The sequence below is a fragment of the Lycorma delicatula genome, chromosome 5 (assembly GCF_047948215.1).
Source record: "Lycorma delicatula isolate Av1 chromosome 5, ASM4794821v1, whole genome shotgun sequence".
In the NCBI taxonomy this organism is placed as follows: domain Eukaryota; kingdom Metazoa; phylum Arthropoda; class Insecta; order Hemiptera; family Fulgoridae; genus Lycorma; species Lycorma delicatula.
Window position 1 is genome coordinate 78,876,177 of NC_134459.1, and position 17,842 is coordinate 78,894,018.

The window sequence follows — 17,842 nt, forward strand, 5'->3', positions numbered from 1 at the left end:
TGTGTATTTATTCTTTCACCCATGCAGAACGATCATATTGTCTAAGTAATTTTCAATTTTTGACAATAAATACTCGTAATTTTTCTATTCCCTATCAGATACGATTAAGAGTTAAAAATAATTATTACTTGATCTTTTTTTGTCATAGTAATTTTTAACAATTATATCATACAAATCTTTAATCACACGTTTTTTTCTTACATTTTACATTCTTCTTTTAAAGTATATTTCAAGATAATTGGCCAAAACCGAAAAATGAGCTAGAACTGTTTTCGTATAACAGAATATTTAAATTTTATCTTTGCTTTTTATTTTAGAATTTTATATTATTATTGTTAGGTTTTTCTGTAAATATAAAGAATTTTACGTCGTGAAGGAAATCGAAAAAGAGAAATTTAAATATTTATTCTTTTGATATATATTTATCATTTTATTTTTACTTTTATAACATCGTGTATTGTAAAAACGGAATAACTTTTACGTAAACAATTTTTGTTTCATATACGTAAATCATTTTTAAACAAAGAAATCCTGAACTGTAAAAGTTGGATGGACTGTTTGTATTGTTTTTTTTTTCTTTTTTTCATTCTTATTTATAATAAAAATGACAAAAAAAAAAAATAAAACGTAAGAATGGTTAAGATGAACGAGATACAGATTGATTCACATTGTATTGTATGGATTCTATATGAATTCAGTCAGTGTAAACATTACACTACCAATCATGACTAAGAAATCAGTAGAACTTCTTTCTAAAGAAATGTGTAAAATAATCCTTGAAATGCATGGTAGTAGCAACAGCAACACATACTCTTGACTAGTATTGCAACGCTCTATTGTATTTTATTCTACTAAAATGAGGTAGAGCGGTAAAAACGGTTGAATTCTTTAAGTTTTTAGTCTTCTTCCATTCTTTTCTCACTTTTCTTCTAACTTTTGTTGCATTGTTTTATTTTATTTTATTTTACTTTTTTTGTAATTTTCTTGTTAAAGTTGTTTTAATAAATCTTCTTTATTCATTTAATAAAACTTAGAAAGATATAAGTATTATTGTGTAGAGAATTTTAGAAATTTTAAAATAAAATGTTTATATATATATAAAAGTATATTTTAAACATATACGTTACATGAAAGAATTCGATGTAATAAAATTTAAATCGATTCAGAGTAACTATCAATCCCACTTTTAGCTGACATATGTATGTGTGTTTGTGTGCGTTTTTCGTAATAAGCATATATGTTTTTAGTAATTATATAATAAAAAAATTAGAATGGTAATATCCACCAGTTAAATTATTCATTTGGCAGATACCAAAAATGAATTAGAAGAAATTCTGAATGGCATGGATTTATTGTTAGGAGAGAGTCTCATAATAACTAAAAGGAAAACATAGGTAATGAAGTTAAAATAATGAAGAATTTAGTATAAAGATTGATTGTTCCCTATCACCGTTACTTTTTAATCATTACATGGAACTAGCAGTTAATGATGTTAAAGAACAATTTAGATTCGGCGTAACAGTACAAGGTAAAAAGATAAAGATGCTACGATTTGCTGATGATATAGTAATTCTAGCCGAGAATAAAAAGGATTTAGAAGAAACAATGAACGGCATAGATGAAGTCCTACGCAAGAACTATCGCATGAAAATAAACAAGAAAAAAACAAAAGAAATGAAATTTGGTAGAAATAACAAAGATGGACCACTGAATGTGAAAATAGGAGGAGAAAAGATTATGGAGGTAGAAGAATTTTGTTATTTGGGAAGTAGAATTACTAAAGATGGACGAAGCAGGAGCGATATAAAATGCCGAATAGCACAAGCGAAACGAGTCTTCAGTAAGAAACATAACTTTTTTACATCAAAAATTAATTTAAATGTCAGGAAAAGATTTTTGAAAGTATATGTTTGGAGTGTCGCTTTATATGGAAGTGAAACTTGGACAATCGGAGTATCTGAGAAGAAAAGATTAGAAGCTTTTGAAATGTGGTGCTATAGGAGAATGTTAAAAATCAGATGGGTGGATAAAGTGACAAATGAAGAGGTATTGCGGCAAATAGATGAAGAAAGAAGCATTTGGAAAAATATAGTTAAAAGAAGAGACAGACTTGTAGGCCACATACTAAGGCATCCTGGAATATTCGCTTTAATACAGGTAGAAGGAAAAAATTGTGTAGGCAGGCCACGTTTGGAATATGTAAAACAAATTGTTAGGGATGTAGGATGTAGAGGGTATACTGAAACGAAACTACTAGCACTAGATAGGGAATCTTGGAGAGCTGCATCAAACCAGTCAAATGATTGAAGAAAAAAAAAATTGATTGTTGAACATAATATACCAAAATTTAAACATTTTTGTATTTATTTATTGAAATTAGAGAGGATGGATGAAATAATGCAGATGTCAAAAGCAGTTTGGAATAATCAAGAAAAGCTTTCATGCAAAAATTAGAATAACGATCTAAGACTTACACAAAAAAATATTCGTATAGAGAATAATTTTGTATAGAAATAAAACATTTTTCTTCAATTACGAAACAAAATTAAAAAAATAGATGTCATTAAAACGTGATGTTAGAAGAGGATTTTGAAAATTATGTGGATCGATAAATTTAGAACTGTATATTTCTAATTAGGAATGAATAGGAAATTGAAAAAAAAAAATAAAATAAAAATTAGGAAATTAATAACTAGGCAAAATAAGAAATTTCTGGCAAAATCTTGTAAACAGCCGGCTTACGTTAATAATCCATGTATTAAAATATCCAGGCTTAGTTAATTTCGTGCTCGAGAGCTATGAGCAAGAAAAAAATATATAAAGGAAAACAAAGATATATATGAACATATAATTGAAAATAATGCTGCCCCTAAAGTATTATTTTGGTGCCACTTGCACTACTACATGCTTAGAAAGATATAAAAAAATTTCGATTAAAAAATATGCGATAAAAAAAGTTTTTTTGACTTTTGATGAAGGTGAAAAGTTTGCGAGCAACTTTTTTTATCGTAATATAAGTAAAAACAAATAGTTTGATCAAATTAAAGGGAATTACAACTACTTACATATTTAAAAAAGTTTTAATAGTTTGAGAAATATTGACTTTCAATATCAAAATCGACTTCTTCACAAAGTTATTATGTTTGACTAAATTTAAAGAAGATTTCCACCTTTTAACACCGAATTGGTTCTCCAATTATATTGTTAGATAACCTTCAACCTCCCAATCTGTGTATAGTGGGCGGAGTATTGCTGTGCACATAGGGTGACGGATGGCTTACCGCGCTATTAACTATCCTGACAACTTTGACAATGTACTGCATACTACGTAAGTGTATGGAGCTATACGAGATGTTTTCGTAAAACAATGACTATCTAACTGTTCCACCCGTTCTATCTGTCTTTCTCTCTCGCATCCAATGTGCAAAGCTATACGCCGCCCGCTATAATGGTAAAGACTATCAGAGAGCTATGGGTAATTATTGAAGCTATAATTCTTATTTGGCCAGCGATACGAGAAATTATATTTATTCCTCGAATTCCTATGATCTATTTAATTTAAACGTTTACAATTTCCCGTCTGAATTTCTGTTATATATTATTAACAAGTCGCAAGGCCGAACTTTCCGTCACCTGCTAATGGATCTCCGTTCAGTGTATTTCTTCCATGGACGTAGGATTTTCCAGAACTGGACATCCTAAAAGTCAAATAACCTTGATACAGATGACAAAAAAAAAATATAATCTATTCATAAGTTTTACAGTTCTCTTACTTTATACGTTTTATGAAATATTATTCTACTGAAAAGTTGTTATTCATCCAAATTAATCCATTTTATCCGGTAAGTTGTGAATAGCAATAACTTTGAGAGCAACAAACTACATATAATTATTAAAAACTATTTTCAAACTTTGGAAATTCTATACGCATGTAGCGCGGGAAAAGCTGCGACGGGGGATGCTAGTGAGATAGATATTTAATGTTTTATATATATTTTTTTTATAATTTCTACAACACTTATAAATAAATTATATTATATCATGATTATTTTAAACCATGATGTAAATTTTATAACATGATTTTATTATGACAAATAAACTACATTATACTGCAATATTTTCGTAATACTATTTTTTTTATTACTTTACTACTTTAAGTTATACCCCTAGGTTAAGTTTGATATGCTAATTATTCAAAGTTAAGTTTATTTTATCAAAGTTATCAACCAAAGAAAGATATTTTTATTTAACATACATGGCCATATACTTTATATATCCTATCCTACTAAACGGCATTTGTATGTATGTATGGGCTGTGTGTGCGTCCCCCTTAGATTAGCACCGGAATGTACCGATCAGTAGCGGAAAATCCCGATTCGTTAGTACATGTCTCGTGGTGACTTGTTGTATTTATTATATATCGATATATATGCGAAATATATATTTTTTTATTTATGTGATTGTTTTTCTTCATAAAAACGATTATTTATATTAAGACTCAGGTTTCATTTCCTTCTTTTTTATTTGTAAAAATAAAAGTTTTTCATTTTTTTTCTTATTCTATAAATATTCACTCTTTCTTTTACTCTTAATAAATTCTCACTTTTTTGTTTCACTTATTAAACGAATTTATCTAATGCTCTATTGAAAGTCAGTCTTGCAATAATTATAAAATAAATTAATAAATTTTACCACCGTAATTTATTCATTCAGTATCGTAGCAATTCTTAAAACACAAATATTTTTGATACAAATAATTCGATACTGAAAATACTATCGTTTATCCATTTAGAATTGTATACATGATTTTTTGGCCTTGTAATTACAATTAAACATACATATAGGCAAAACACGTGGGTCAAATAAAATGGTAAACAACTAAGGTCAAAATTAGAAGAAACAATAATGGCCAAACTTAGGAGAATTTTGAACCCTATATATTCTCCTTAACGATTTATTGATTTTGAAGCCAACTTCTCTTTTGTTATTGTGTCAAGGAAGGTTAGTTTCGTATTACGATAATTTGTTTCGTAAATTGAATGTAATGAACAAACAATAAATTAATTAATCTAATTTATATTTAAACTTCTAGCTCTCGTATTGAATGAACTTACATATGGATATTATGGATCTTGATGAGAATTTTGAAAGTATGCAATCTTTAAAGACGTCTAAACCGATGTAGACCAAATTTAATTGAGAAAATTTGCTGATATTTTTCGCTTTTTCTTGATCAATTTTCATCATTCAAAAAAAAAAACATTTTTACCCAGGAGATAATCAATTTAGACGCCGCCCGAAGGGTCTAGCGGCGGAGGCGTGCCGCAGGCATGCCCTACAGCTAGTATATAAATAACATAGTACATTCATATATCATATCCACGATTGCGTGACATGTTCTAAAAGGTCAATTGGTACAAAAATTTTGAATAGTTTTTTATCTTTCTAAAGAGCAACATGTTATGAGAGGTGTAAAAAGTGAAAAATTTTCACAATCATACCGAGGATTAAACTAACATTATTTGACAACATATATCTTTCTGGTTTTCTGGTAATAAAATCGGTGGTTATCTATTCTTTTCAACACTTCTAAAATTTATATGAAAAAATATGGGAATTTTCAGTACGTTTTTTTTGTTTACATGTTTAAAATAGAACTATATTATAATAATAATTTAATGTAATAATTCCACTTATTTTTTCAGTTGCAGTGGTGAATGTATTAAAATCATATTGTTTCTGTCACTAATTTTTATCTCGATCTGTCTACATCTTCTGTTTATCCTATAAATCCACGCGTTCTACGCGTGGATTTATTCGATAGTAGATTAATTTTTTTTAAAGAGCATAATACTTCTTTAGTTAAATCTGATGTTTATTTTACTCATGAAGTTTGATTTTTTTTTTTTGATTTTTTTTATATTGGCTTTGTTTAAAATCAGTTGTATAGGAAAAAATTACTGGAATTATTCTGCATGAAATAACTAGTGGATTTATTTTTTTTTATTGATGACTAGTAAAATAGGAATAACTAGACTGGGACATGAAATTTTATATAATGCTTCGTTGATTGGCTTTGCTTTGCGAATTATATCATTACGGAAGAGAAACGAAGATAAATTTTTTTCTTCTCTTTTATTACGAATATATTCAGAATAGTTGAATCTGCAAACATCTTAATAATTCAATTTCCTATTTTCATTTTTAGATTTAAAAATGTGAATGTAATAAAAATAAAAAGTTAATAAATTTTCTATTAAATCGAATATTAATGATGTCAAATATACTTTTTTTCTGAAATTTTATCAGTAAAGAAATGTAGTACAAAGTTTTATTCAGAAATGTTCTAGACCTGAAAACTGATAAATTCTATGGTATTTTCAAATTCCTAATGTCAGTTGGTTAATGTTTTTATGCAGCATAACGGCACGAGGGAACGTTAAGTGAATTTTACTTATAATAATTTATAATCGGATAATATAGAAGTAAAATTAATTTTAAGCACCGGTATCTTACATTTAATATTAGTTTTCTTATGTCTCATAAAACAGAATGGGTTATTTTCACTCTGATTAAGTAGTAATGTTACTGAAAGAATTTTTTTTATTTTTTTTCTAATTTTTTTTCCGATGCCTGTTATATTAAAAACCTTAAAATTTAAAAAATATCAATACGTTAACTAAATTTGGTACATATGAATTATATGTTCAATTCATATTTAAAAAAAAAAAAATATATGGTGTAGAGTTTACAGTTTAAGTTTTCACTGATATATTTATCTAAAGCTATTTTATTTAAATGTTCTCGGGAGGGGGGTTACATCAATGAGTTGAATATCTTTTTACGTATAATGAAAATGTAATGTTCTACAAATAGAATTTTTGTTTGGAAAAAAAATAATACGTATGTATTTTTATAAAATGTTTAAAAGAGATGGAATATATATTTATATATAAATAAAAAAGCAATTTGTTATTTTTCAAATACGTACCGTTACATTCATCCTTATGATCTCCCATCAGGTTTGAAGCATTCAGTTCTGTTTATAGAGGAAAACTGAACGTGATAATGGAATCGTTAAGAATTGGTTATCGCATCTGGAACACTAAACGATATGGACGCTCGTATTAACAGCACATTTAGGACAGATACACGCACACGTAAACGCATCATTTTCTATAATGTACCTTGTCGTGTGTACGGTTTGCATTTTTATATGTTTGGATATATTCGTGTAAAATAGCTCAATAATAGACCACTGTTGCCAGACGTATAATGCTCCTTAACGACCGTTTTACCTCATGAAATACAGTTATATTCTACTGCTATGATTGCTAAGAAAACAAATTGGAATATTATTACTTGAAACGTTATTTTTTCGGTGATATTATTATTACTGCACCAAAAAAAAAATTTAATATACTCTAAAAATATATATTCAGTATATTTCTATGTAATATTTAATAATATTTTCAACTCTTATTAGATGAAAAGGTGTGTAGATGAATTGGTCTTTATTTTATATCCCCTAGAGTAAAACATTTCTGCTGTGTAGTAATTGGTTATAATACAAAGTTTTGTCTCTCTTCAAAGCTTGCGATTGTCTATTCCCTCATCAGATCTGCTTTATTATTAGACTTTGAATTAAGAGTAGCATTTTGTTGTTGGGCGCTGGAAAATGTACAGGTAGATCAAAATTTGTTGCTTAATGTTTTATTTTTCGACCAATCGGGTTTTACTAATCATGGAGAAGTAAACAGACATAATATGCATTATTGGGCAGTACAAAATCCACGGTAAGGTAAGCAGAACTTCAAAGTTTGTGGACTGTCAATGTTTGGTACGGAATCATACGCTGTAGATTAATCGGACAGCATTATTTCGATGGAAATTTGAACGGAGAGAAATATGCAGATTTTCTAGAAAATCAGTTGCCTTTACTGCTTAATAAACTACCCTTAGAGAAGAGAATATATATATAAATTTATATATATATATATATATATATATATATATATATATATATATATATATATATATATAAACTTTTGAACTGACCGTGGTTTGGGATCTAGGGGATGTGAAACGCGAAGATATGTCGAAATTTTCCGGAAGTCGAATCATGGTACCCATTACAATAGGTAGGTAGCTTTCTTATGAAATCTATCTAAAATTCATAGCATTATTATTGAAAACCAACAAGTTTTCTTTTTTTTTACTTATTTATTTAGTTTCCAAATTGCTGTATGTTTATTATTCTTAGTCGGCCGCTGTTACACTATGTACGCTATATTATTTTCCGATGAGCTTGACACTCGCTTCATGACAATAATAAAAAATTTGTTTGTTGTTTAGTTCTAAAGTCAAATAATTGTTTTTTAACCAAAGTAATTTCATTTCATTACTGAAAATCTTCTTAAAAATATTAAGGAAAAACTTTTAAAAATGAGCTTTTTGACAAGTTTTTAATCTTATTTTTAATTTAATTCCTCGTGAAATGCACAAAAAAGTAGTAAACACATGCATAATTTATTGCTTAATACCTAAAAAATGTTCCCTTTCATAAAAAATCGCCTAATTTGTGGGACTTCATACCTATGTTTTCCATTTGGCCATTTTCAACTAGCTATTTCAATAAGAATTGTTATTTTTAAAAATTAATAAAACCGTTATCATCATTTTTATAAATAAAACGAGTAAATGTGTGTAGTAATTAAAACCAATCATTCCTATATCGCAAATGAATTGATGTTTGTAAATAAATGTGTATTTTTTCCGTGAGGAAGAAATACAGCATCTCCCAAAACAAATAACCGGCATATTGTTTTCTGAGCAACTTCCTACAACAGCTTGTCTTCATTAGCGTGACGTGATATTTACAATACTTTTCATCTGTGCAGCAGATATTATATCAATGTAATATCATATATTTATTGTAATATTATTTATTGTATTATATGTAACATTACATATTTTAATATAATTTATTAATTTTAAGTAAAGCTACGGTCAACACTTATTAAAGAAAATTTGAAAAACAACATCCCTCTCAAAAACCGTTTACAAAACGTTTATTTAAAAACTCATTTCAGATGGTAATTTCGATTGCTAATTTATAATCGGTAGAAATCGTGGAAAGATATATATGTAAGAAAATAATTAATTGAAAAGTAAGAAATAATATCTCAATGAAGCAACCATTAACAATAACAAATAATAATAAAATAATATATTGACAAATAAACATTACTAACGAAATATAAAACAGTTGTTATATTACTACCATGTATTGTAATTTGTGAATTGTGCAGAAACGCTACTCTATTCTGTCATGAAGATTTAACGAAAGCAGTAAGTTTTCAAGACAGATTTTAGAGAAAATGTATTACATCTATTTTCAGATTTCACAGAAGTAATAGATAATTTATTAACAATAGTAGTTTTATATGGATTATACAAAATTTATGTATATCAACGTTAATTTTTTTTTTTTTTTTTTTAATTTCTCGTGAAGTTTTTTTACCCACTTAAGTTTTAATTTAATTGATAATATAGAAAAAAAATTAGGTTTTTCTTAAGCTTTACTTTTACTCCATCTCTTTAGTTTTCAACCTTTATACCAAAAAAGATGTATACAGAAAAATAGTTAGATATCTTGAAAACTTCACACTGATGACTCCGTTTTCGTGCACCAAATTAATGCATGGACTTCTCTTTTTCGTGTCTACTGGTTCTGAACTAGAAAACTCACCATATAAAGGGTTTTTTACTTTCAGCGCAAAGAGTAAAACGTAATAAAATGAAAGTATCTATCAATCAATTTTTCTTTATTTTGAAACTTATAACATTACCTTACGTTCGAAAAACAATATCATTCATATGGCCTCTACGGCTTTGCTTGACATAGCCAAGTCTATCAACAAAGTTTTGCGTGACACTTTTGCATAAATCTGCTTGAATTAAAGCAGATTTCATCAGTCGTATGTGGTTTGTGAATAGACTTGTGAATTAACATAACCCCAGAAAGAAAGTCAAATCACACGATCTTGCTGCCCAGTTGACATTAGCATTTCGGGAAATTATCGAATCACTAAACATTTGACGCAATAACTGAATTGTTTCATCAATTGTGTGGCATGTGACACCATCCTGATGAAACTACATCTAATTCAAATCAAATTTTTTTCAAGTTTGCTAATAAAAAAATCACGAATCATAGCTCAATAGCGTTTACTATTTTTGTAATAGCATCTCTTACTCTTTGTCAAAAAAAAAAATTATCCAATGATGCTGCTGGCCCATAATCTAGACCAAACAACGATTTTTTTTTCGGTTGTATTAGTTGCTGTTGAATCATTTACGGATTGTAATCATCTCAAATACGACAATTGTTCTTGTTTACTAAGTTATCAGGCAGAAAATGAACCTCATATAAAAAAATTGTTTTTTGATGAAAATTTGCATCCACTTCGAGTGCTCTAGAGTCCAATCACAAACCGTCTACGCAAATAGTGGTCCTATAATTTTAATTCTTGAGTCAGCTGAATCTTATATGAGTGTAAACCAAGATCATGATGCAAAATTCGTCATATTGTTGTTGTTGAAGAACGAGACAATTCTTGTGAACAATTTGAAACCGATAAATTTTGATTTTCACGTACTTACAGCAGTAATATTCTCTTGACTCATTGCACTTCATTTCTGGATTGGTATTTCAACATCAAGTAGAAAAAATTCTCTTCGAAACAAACATTGAATTGTACTTATGTTTGGCCGATTATGCACACAAGATTGCGAAGTACACAATATTTAGTAGCAATCGATTCCATATTTCGATAATAAATTTATAATTGCAACATCACGATTCGTCACCTTGAATGTTCAAGAATGTGTTAATGAGAGTAAATTCAGACTAATACTTAGTATTTATTTTATTCTAGGTGTAGCAATTTTAGATTAAGTATTTTAGATTATTTACAATATTTGAATTTTATTTCCCTCTCGTATTATTTTTATTCTCTGAAGTAAGATTCCTTTGCATTTACTCCTGCCTGGATCACTTTCTTTTTGTTTTACATTTATTTATTAAACTCTTTGTTGTTTATTTAATATAAAAAAAAAAAAAAATAAGTTCTACTAATTTTTTATTATTTGCTTATAAAATTATATTTTAATATTTCTATAATAATTATATATATTTTTTTTAATAACTTATTTTACAACTGTTGTATGTATTTTTATGTATCTTTGATGTTGTTTTGAAAAACTTTTGTTTGCTTTTTTATTTTACATTAGGTGCGTTAGGTATAACCCTTTATGTGCTATTATACATAAGTTACATAATAACACATTGCACATGTGTTATTGTACTTAGTTTTACGAACATGATAAACTTTTATTGAGATTGTATTAATAAATTTAAGTGTTTCTACCGTACGGCGTTTTTATTGCGTTGGATTGTTGACTGATATATTTTTTTCAAAAAGAGATTGTAATTTGTATATTATATGATTGAAGAATTAACTAAATATTAATCATATTAAAAAACAATATTAACAAATTTGCAGTGCAGTAGAATATTTTACTATAAATGGTATAACCAAGTCTTCTTAAAGTGTAATTTACTGCTTCTAAGTGCCGTACTTTACCTCCAGAAAACAATCACAACGTTATTAGATAGAAGGTAGCTTCACGAGCAGTAAAATACGACAATTTTTTCTCAACCTAATAACATTGTCCCTATTTTCTACGTGTAAAATACTGCACTAAGAAATATTACAAGTAGATTACATAAGGAAATTTAGAACCGGTAAATTACAGCTTGTGGAACCCTAGTCTTAAGCTTCCCCTATATACGCTAAAGTTTCTTCTCGAACAAAAAAAAGAAGCACAGTGAAAACATACGCTTTAATACTTTATAAATCGATTTGCACCTAAATTGTATTTGTTAAAATACTGAATTAACTTTATTAAATTTTAACTCGAATCTGCTGTTGAAAAAAATTAACATAAAAATTCATCTAGTATAACATTTTTGTCTATTTCCGAAAATTCCTAAGAAAGATTCGTTTCATTTTTATATATATAAATATCTCTTTGATTATTTTAGTTTGATTGATATATATATTTTAGTTTAACTGACGTATTTATAAAGAAAACTTGATTTAAAATATATTGACTGAAGTACTGTATTAATATATTGATCTAAAGTAGCCTAGAGAAAAGACTAAAAGACCAGCGTCCCGGGTTCGAATTCCAATCAGGCATGGCATTTTCACACGCTACAAAACATTTTCTTATCCTCTGAAGCAATACCTAACGGTAGTACCGGAGGTTAAACAGAAAAAAAAAATTATGTTGCTCAAGGGCAGACTAGGTGTTACATGACGACCTTGTGTATCAATAGCAAGAATTATGTATGTCCTGCTGCCGAAGTATCTAGGTGTTATCCTTGATGAGAATCTTCAACTTAAGAAGAACTTTCAATATGCTGCTAAAATGCTTGTTCTGCTTTCTTCGGTGTTCGGAGACCAGTTCACCCCGATTGGGGGTTTAATCTCAGAACCATAAGTGTTCTTTATAACGGTGTGTGCAAAGCTATAATGCTGAATGACGCACCTGTCTGTGATGATCACCTGTTGTGATCATCGAATGAGATACATAAATTTTATAGAAATATTTTGTTGAGAGCCCAGCGTCTCCTATTGTTGTCTGTGATTGGTGCCTATAGAATTGTCTCTCGAGAGGCAGTCCTTGATATTTCGAGTGTTAAATCCACTGATATCCTTGCGACTGAACGCCAATTACATCATAATGCCAAGAAGGTAGGCAAACCACTGGGTGGAAGGTACCACTGGGCCTGTATTTCATAAATAATTACACAACCAAAGTTTCCATTTGTGGCAGATGAGGTGAACTGAATAGTCCGATAGCCGTTCGCTCTTTCGCGATTCGGTTAATTTGATAGTTAAGGGTTGTAAGTTATGGTAGGTGGTCGTGGTTGGAAGAGGCCGTACGAAAGTGATAGTAAGTTGTGTAAATACACTGATCGAAGTATTTGCATCGGTGGCATCCTGACAGAGGCCAACCTGACAGAAGCCAACCTGATGACTGTGTTGTGTTATCAAATTTAGAGGGTGTAAAAAACGACCTCTGGTAAAGCCTATCAGTACTAGGAGAAGAGAATAGTGTGGCAACCGGGATAGTTACAAGGCCCGGTGTCTTCCTCTGCGAGGATCAGGACGTTCAGGATGATGTACTGGCAGCGTATATTTATTATTTAAAGTAAAATTGAAATAATTCTATTCGAATCTTTTTGTAATTTTTTTTTTTATTCATGAACCAATAATTGATTTTATATTCACATCTACTTATATTTAATGCAGTATTTTTAATTAACTTCATAAACTAACTTAGCCGTCAGCGTTGTGGTTTTATTCTGTTTCTTCCCGTTTTTTAATGTAAAATAACTAAATTTAAATCTGTTTTATTCTCGTGTATTTTGATTAGTTCCATTACTTTTTAGTTATCTTTTTTTCCAATAGTAAATGCTATTTTCATAATAAAAAGTTTGTTTTCTAGCTTGTAATTATTTCATAAAATAAAGTAGATGTAATTTTCCCTTATATATCGTGTTTGATTTCAAACCTCAATTGCTGGTGGAGATGTTAATTTTTTGTTATACTTTTCTGAAGTTTTAATCTATAAAGACCAAGAAAACGTTAATGTTTTATTATTCATAACATTTTAACCAATAAAAAAATTAAGTTGATGTACTTACCGTAACTTCTTTTTCGTATTAAATAAATGTTCAATATTTTAGTATTTTCTGTTTTTGAACTTGTTAAACATAAATTATACAGTAATCTTTGATTATAAGAACATATATTGAAAACATTATGTAAATGTCTCATTACTTAAGAAGCTTATCATTAAACATTTATATCTTATGAAACAGTTGATGGAAAAGTTAAATTTTGTAGTGTTAACTTTAACTTTTTTCTGTTTATTATCGTAAGTTTAAATTTATTTTTAAAAAACTTACAACATTAAGGAAATTATGCAGTAAGATAATATTTTTCATCCTCTTTTCCTCGTAGTTTGATAAAAAGTTTGTTATTTTTTTTTTTTTTAAATTCGTTATTTTCTACAAAAATTACTTGAAGTCACGACCTTCTTTTAAAAAAGAATCAATCTCTGAATTTTTCGCTTGATATAAGTGATGACTTCAAACTACTAACTCTTTAATTGTTTGTCTAGCATTATTTCTTTGACCATTCCAATATTAGTTAAAATTTATAAAACTACCTACTTTTGTTTATTAAAACATGGCTCAATAAAACAATTCTTCTTTTGTTTAATGAAAACCAAAACAGAAATTATTATTCATAATGGTCTCTAAATTCAAATAGACGCACGGTAAACTCGTTTTAAATGGTTAAATAACTCCAGCCTTCTTGGTGTGAGTGGGAGTGTCACGGCCTTTTATCCGGAGGTCCCGGGTTTGAATCCCGGTCAGGCATGGCATTTTCACTCACGCCACAAATCATTCATCTCATCCTCTGCAAGCAATACCTAACGGCGGTCCCGGAGGTTAAAAAAAAGAAAAACTAATGACCGTAAAAACTTCAATTTTTATGTAATTTCTTAGCAAAAAATTGGAATTTCGAAATTGCTCCTCTGCAAAACGACGCAGAAACTGAGTAAATTTTACGTGTAATTTTCCAAGATTCCTACAGTCTATCTGTATTTAAAGTCTCCACAATAACGCTATAAAAACAAGTAAAACACAAAACAAAAATACAAGAAAAAAAAACAACAAAAAAATTACAAAAATATATTTGATTACATATAAATAATTATTTTTAAAAAAAGCTTCTATTTAACTAATATTAATATGAAGTAATACCTTACGTTGGTTGCGGAGGCTAAACAGATAAAAGAGAGAGTTAAAAAGCTACCAAGAAAAAATGTAGTAGTTTTGTGAACAGTATAGTTCATTCATTTTTTATTGCTTAAATAAATTGAGCTCTATAATGAATTTTAATTAATTAAGTGACAGAAGTAATTAGGGGAAGTTTAGCTATTGCCAAAAATAATTTAATTATGAATTATTGAATATATCATAAATGTTTCCAATGGTATGGACATCTCTATTGACTGTTGGAGAAGTCGTTCCAGTATATCTCCACGGTTTTTTTGTTGTATTTTTCAAGTTTAATTTTAAGGTGAAAAAAGATACAGTTATAAAAAGATGAATTTAATGAAAATCAATTTAAGTATGTAACAGTGTACTGTAAAAGGCAAGTATTGTACAGTAGAAAGAAAATGTTTTCAAAGACGGTTGTTAGACTTATAGATCAAAAAAGTGTAAAGTGTAATGTCCCTTATACATTGCGTTCAGAAAGTTGCTGTGCACTGGAATTATGGAAGCGTAGTGTCAAAAATTTCTTAATTATTACTTTGTATTTAAATAAAAACGGATATTACAATAACTGGAATAGTAAATAAAAGGTGTGAAAATGACCTCCTCCAACATCAATACAACAGTACATATGTTTCAATTTAACAGTTTAACCAACTGATGTACTGGATTGTCTCTTACGTAGCAATTATTGCGGTTTTTAGTTCATCAGTTGTGTATGGTCTGTTGTGATACACTGCTTGTATCGCTGCCCTTCCGTTGAAAGTAATCTGGAAGAGTCAGATCAGGAAATCGCGCAGGCCATAAACCCTTCAAAATTATTTTTTCACCGAAGACATTTCATAAAGAAGTCGTTGATCTGTTAGCTGTATGCGTTGTGACGCCATCTTATTGGAACTAATCGTGATTTATTTCCACTTACGTTAACTGACTAATGAAGTTTGTTAAAACGTACAATAACAATCACTATTAACTGTATTTTCAGAAATGATTGGACCCACAATGCACCATTCTACTCACATCGACTCAGACTCCAGTTTTCGCTTCGTGTAAAGATTGTTCGTTCATCTGTAATTAATGGGGGTTAGTTGTCGACCACAGTCGTGTATTTTGTGAATTAATACGCCTTCCCAGATAAAACTACGTTTCATCTGTAAAAAACGTAATGTTTGAGGATACCTACAGAATTTTGGTCAATGAAACGTTTAAGCCATTGACAATAACTTAGTCTCGGCATGATCTGTAGGTTTTAGTTCTTAAATGCATATTACTTTGTTGGGATAAAGTTACAGTCCTTTTCTTACAACTTTGTGTGTAATAGCAATTCCAATATTTTGCTGCTGTGCTAATTTATGCTTTGACTTTGATGGACTTCTAGCCATAGGATCTGAAATATCAACCAGCATCTGTTCGTTTAGATGGTCATCCACTTCAATCAGCATCTTCAACAGAGCCTATTAGCCGAGATTTTTTGGTAAGAGTTCGAACTGCATTGCCGTGAGGAACAGGAGTATTTGGAAACTTTTTAGAAAACTTGTGCTTCACTAAATCAGTATATTTATTACTTTCACGAAAGATGTGTTTAACGAGAAAGATGCGTTCCTCTACCAAAAGAACTTAATGTTTCTTGTAACTATTGATTCCAATAAATGAAACAAAATGAAAACAAAACTAAGCACATTTAATCGCAACTCAACAGTTGACATCTTGGTTTATTACTGAGCAATGCCCAACAAATCCACAGGGTAACCAACCTAATGCCGAAAGAACAAAATGCGCCACATAATTCTAAAGCATATTTCACAGTGACTTTCCAAATGCACTTTCTTTTCCTGTTTAGCCTCCGGAACTACCGTAAGGTATTACTTCAGAGGATGATATGTATGAATGCAAATGAAGTGCAGCCTCTCAGGTCGACCATTCCTGAGATGTGTGGTTAATTGAAACCCAGCCACCGAAGAACACCGTTGTCCACGATCTAGTATTCAAATCCGTATAAAAGTTTCCAGACGCACTGTAGTAGTTACTGATAAACTGGAATGAATGCTGTCAGAGTAGGTTGCATCAGGTATGGAGAGATCAGATGTGTTCAGCCAGTCAGCAATAGTAGTAGCTTTCTAAAAACTTCCCTTTCACTGCACCTCTTTATTTTCTTTGTCTTAGAAAAATAATAATTACCATTACAGTAATAATAATAATTACCATTAGTGGTAATAATAATTACCACTTATTACAGAACATTACTGAATAATTTCATTAAAATTTGTTAATAACTTTGATTATACTGTATTGTAATTAGAAAAACAATTAGATAAAAACAGGAGTTGGGTTTGTTTAGGTAATATTGAAAGAAGCTAACAAAAAATATGTTAAATAAGCTAAAATATATTAAAAAATAATCCTTTTATCAAATATTAACAGTTGGAAATAAAAATACAATTATATTTGAAATTAAAATCATGAACATGATTGTAAATTAATTTCGAAGAATAATGAAAATTTGTTAGTTTACTAAATTTTCTTCTGAATGTACTTCTTTTTTTAAATAAAGATATTCAGTTCATAAAAAAAAAATTAATTTTCAGAAACAAGTAAATAAATCTTTTATTCTGATTTTTTACATAATAATATATTTATCATATGAGGTATGGGTAATCATGTTACTCCATCCAGGCAAATTGCTTCCAGCATTTGCCTGTACAGATCAATGGATTGTACCTGATAAAATCTTGATCAGAGCAATATCATAAAATACACAGTTAATTGTAAAATAAGCCATTTTTATAATTAATTATTTAAAATTTAAACGCATCGAATAATATAAGGTAAATACTTGAAGGTAATGAATATAAAATATAACTACATACTACTTCACAGTTCAGAATGTGTAAATGAAAATTATTTGAGCACATATTTTTA

The 17,842-nt window shown here is 29.0% G+C and overlaps 1 protein-coding gene and 1 long non-coding RNA gene across 2 annotated transcripts in view; one reads left to right on the top strand and one right to left on the bottom strand.

Annotated features, from left to right (window-relative positions):
* The window catches only part of LOC142325690 (nephrin-like), a 575,430-nt gene that overhangs the window by 334,209 nt on the left and 223,379 nt on the right, over positions 1 to 17,842 (top strand). The gene's annotated exons all lie outside the window — the stretch shown is intronic.
* LOC142325094 (uncharacterized) overlaps positions 13,420 to 17,842 on the bottom strand; it is a 99,633-nt gene continuing 95,210 nt past the window's right edge. Inside the window, exon 3 of the long non-coding RNA XR_012756487.1 lies at positions 13,420 to 13,701. This is a non-coding gene — a long non-coding RNA (uncharacterized LOC142325094). The remainder of the gene's footprint in view (positions 13,702 to 17,842) is intronic.